Source organism: Ascaphus truei, chromosome 9 (genome assembly GCF_040206685.1).
Source record: "Ascaphus truei isolate aAscTru1 chromosome 9, aAscTru1.hap1, whole genome shotgun sequence".
In the NCBI taxonomy this organism is placed as follows: Eukaryota; Metazoa; Chordata; class Amphibia; order Anura; family Ascaphidae; genus Ascaphus; species Ascaphus truei.
This window is the reverse complement of record NC_134491.1, coordinates 43,655,809-43,660,083: the sequence shown is the minus strand read 5'-3', so window position 1 is coordinate 43,660,083 and position 4,275 is coordinate 43,655,809. Positions and strand designations below refer to the sequence as shown.

The 4,275-nt window shown below is 42.7% G+C and overlaps 1 pseudogene; it reads left to right on the top strand.

Annotated features, from left to right (window-relative positions):
- Positions 1-3,899: 3,899 nt before the first annotated feature.
- On the top strand, positions 3,900-4,030 carry LOC142503299 (U2 spliceosomal RNA; annotated as a pseudogene).
- The last annotated feature ends 245 nt before the right edge of the window (positions 4,031-4,275 follow it).

Sequence of the window (4,275 nt, the reverse complement as noted above, 5' to 3'; positions counted from 1 at the left end):
TTGGAGGACTTTAGTATGCTTATAGAGTACATACATTATTGGCACTATATAATAATAATCAATAAACACTAGTTCCAAATATGGGAAAGCTTATTAATCAACATAACACACACACATAGGTCACTTGTAGTTTGATTTCTCAATTGCAAATTAGAAATCCTTCTGGTCCATAGCCATTATTTTGACCTTGAAAGACTTCTTCTTGAGATTTTGAGAGTTTAAACGTGTTGGATTAACAGCGCAGTTTAAAACGTCAATGTTTTGATATATATATATTTATATATATTTATATGCTATGGCATAAATAATTCACTGTGCTGCAGTGTAAAGTATATTGTTAATTATTAATATTGACGCACTTTCGCTTACTTGTATGGAAGCACTTTGTTAACCTCTTTGCTGCCAACGTTACTGTACGTTGCAAAGTGGTTAAAACAGCCAAACCATGATATTTCAACTTTGTTTTTCTTTTACAGAAACACTAACTTGGTTCAGGTTTGTGTCAACTTCGGCAGTCTAATGTCACGACATATAATCAAAGCCAATAACACAGGGACAGCTAGCTCCGGTCCTCAAGATGTTGACAATATCCCTGCTTACGCACTGGTGGCTCAGTTGAAGACTGCACCACCTGTGCTGAAGCAGGGATATCCTGAAAACCTGACCTGTTGGTGGCCCTTGAGGACTGGAGATGGCCCTCCTGCTGTAAACATACATTCATTAGGATAATTGTGTTAAAGTCACCTTTTTAAGTATTGTTAAATAATATTTCCATCTTCTAACGTTTAATATCTTTTTGAGCTCTTGTACCTTAAAGCAGGAATCCTGGCGCTGAACCACCAGGTTTCTTAAATACTTACCAGTCAAGTTACCGGTTTTAAAATTTTCTCCAGGGGAAACAAAATGGCGGCCACATATTGCGGGTCCTGTGGGCAAATAGGAAGCAGTGGCAGCTCTCAAATGGGTGGCAATTTAGAAAACACAGATAACGTCACCGGTACGTATCTTAAACCCGGGGTTTCCTCGAAGCTGAATATAACCCAGTTCAAAATTCAGCTGTAAATAAAAGGAAAGGGGGAGGCCACGCGTGGCAACATTATTTTTTAATAGGTGGGAGGTAGGGGGGTCTCTGGAGCAGAACTGCGTTAATTTCCATTCCGGGGACCCCCTGCTCCCCAAGGTACCTCCTTAAGGGGTGCCGATATCTGCTGTATAATGTCCCGCGTCATGCGGGCCAATAGGAAGCCACAAAGGATGACATCACGACTTCTTATTTGCCCGCTGGACACGGACAGAGATACCGGCACACCCTACAGGGGTATCTCGGGGAGCAGGGGGTCCCCAGAGCTGAAATCAACGCGGGTTAGCTACAGGGACCCCTGCTTCACACCTGAGGGGGCGGCCTTAAAGGTGCCTAAGGGCGGCACATAACCCAAGGACAGGCGCGCTGGGGCATGAAGTTACATTTTTCAGCGACACCTTTACTTTGTTGTTATGTGTAAATTAAGACAGCACATATTAAATGATATTATAATTACCGTGAAAATATAAACATATTCATTTTTTATTTTTTTTTGTAACAATTTTTTTTATTGGACACGTGCACAAATTAATGTACAAACAGAAATGTCATGAGCCCATAACACTTCAACTCAATACAATCATATGGTGACCAATAACGTTTTCCCGTTTTCTATAGGAGGAAAGAGAAAGGGGGGAAGAAGAAGAATGGGAGGGGAGGGAAGAAGACAAACCAGTGGAGGGGGGTGGGAGATGAATGGGTAGGTGGGGGGTTTGCCCAGAGGCTTCCTAGATGTTCTCTCCTGGAGTCAGGGGGAGTACTAGAGGTTCAGAGGGTTGGCCTTCTTGGGTTTTATCTCTCTAACCAGGGGTATATTCATTTTTTTTTAAAGGACGTCAGTAAGTAAAACCGTCTTTTTAAGGGTGATTAGATTTTTTTTAAAGTGAGCCAATTATATTGATAAGCTTTTATCTTATCTATTGAAGCAGCTGTCTACCACCTGCTACGTAGGACTGCCCTTTAAGCCTTGAATTTAAGATACTGGGATAGGGTTTTGGAACCTGTGTGGATGAGTGTTGTATTGCTTTTATCGTGCGTGTTATCTGCATTTGCTTGCATGACACCAGCACATTACACTGCACATCCATCTCCTGCAAGTGTTTGGGAAGCAGAAGATGGTTGACGCTGTAATCAAATCAATTCACTTTGCCAGATTGGCAGAGATGAGGCCCACCTCATTCCGACAGGGTTGCTGTCATCATGCACATGACCACTACTCATGTATATCGCCGATACTCGTGTAGGTCACCGGTACTCTGCATACGACTGCCTCCATGTGCAGGAAAGCCGGTAGCTCACACTTGGAATGAGAGAAATATCCCGTGTGAGAGTCACTCTGAGTGACTCTCCCGTGTGCATTCATATGGAGCCCATTTAAGCTGATGCATCACCGTTCACACAGCTTTTAAAGACAGCATGGGACCAGCAAAGCAAGTACAAACCACTGACAGACATATTTCAACCTTGATGGGTCTCATCAGTGTGAGGTTGGTTTATACTTGCTTTGAAATTATATATATATATATATATATATATATATATATATATATCTGTGAGTGGGTTTATTGGCTTTACATCTCATACCAGGCTATGTTTAAAAGCTGTGTTTAAAGCAGCATGCATTTGGCTTAAGGGTTTTCCATGTAATGTGGACTTGAGACAAAAGGTGGCACTGTGTGCTCATTTGCATGTAATTTCCCAGAATCCCTTGCTGCAGTGGAAACACTATGCTAGGTGATAATTGTGAAAAGCCGTGTTGCAGACCTGTCTAAGACATGTGAATGTGCTCACAAGTAATATTTTTATATGCTATACGGTGGAGGGTTTTTGGTCACCTTTTCACCCACCATAACATATGTCTTTTTAAAATATTAGATTTTTAAGACATCTGAACAGAGGAAATGCAATAACACCACCACTAATAATAGCAATAAGAAGGATATTGCAATTACAGGGAATCTTTTCATTTCAAAGTGCCTTTATGCAGAAACCATGAGCTATTTCTGCTGCTCCGGTCTTACATTTGGAAGAATTTACACTATTACCTAATTAATGGCGGGTAAACACCTGGACAGATGCTGAAGCCGAAATCAAACCCATAAGACCAACATTTTAACTGCTACACCAGTGGTGGGCAACTCCAGTCCTCAAGGACCCCCCCCACAGGTCAGGTTATCCCTGCTTTAGCACAGGTGCTGCAGTCTTCGATTAAGCCAACTATGCTGAAGCAGGCATAGTCTTAAAACCTAACCTGTTGGTGGTCCTTGATGACTGGAGTTGCCCACCCCTGCACTATATATACAGTATATATGTATCAAATATTTTACCAGGAAGTAATACCTCTCGTAACTATATACATACACACACACGTCTGCAGCCCTGCCTTTCCCCATTATATCTTAGCATACAGTGCTTCCACTGCAGCCAGGGATTCTGGGTAATGACATGCAAATGAGCACAGTGTATTCTTTTGCTTCTTGTCCATGTTAACATGGATCCCCTATAAGCAAATGGACATGAAGTAAAAAAAAAAGTGACACACTGTGCTCATTTGCATGTCATTTCCCAGAATCCCTGGCTGCAGTGGAAGCATTATACGCTAAGAGATAATGGGGAAGGGCAGGGTTTCAGACCTGCCTGAGACGTGTAAATGTGCTCACAGGTGATATATTTATTTGCCGTACCGTGGAGGGTTTTTGTCACTTCTTTACTCACCAAAACTTATATAATATGTGGTTAAAACAAATAGAAATACAAGACCTTTTCTGTACATACATTTTACAGAATGCTCTCTGGCTTATTTTCTGGTGCTAATCCCATAGCTTCTCGGCCTTTTGGCTAAGATCAAGTGTAGTGTCTGTCCTGTGAAGGACAGATTCTCCAGACTACACCTGGTCCTCTGGTCATGGCCTGAGAATGCGGATGCAAAGTAGCCCGGGCTTATTTTCTCTGCACCCCAGGAGTGGTCAACCTGGGGCAGTACCACTTGCTGCACCTTCGGGTTGTGGAGGTTGAGGATTTGCAACCTCCACTTCAAGAGCACTTGGCACGAGCACTGATCATTTGCACCCCTATTTTTCCCGCACTTGGCCCCCCTTATTGCCTTCCGCTGAGGGGACAAGCCATTATTTTTGTCACCGCCTGGCCTTGCACGGGGCCGGGCGTGCACTTGTGCACACCTTTTTGTGTTGTAC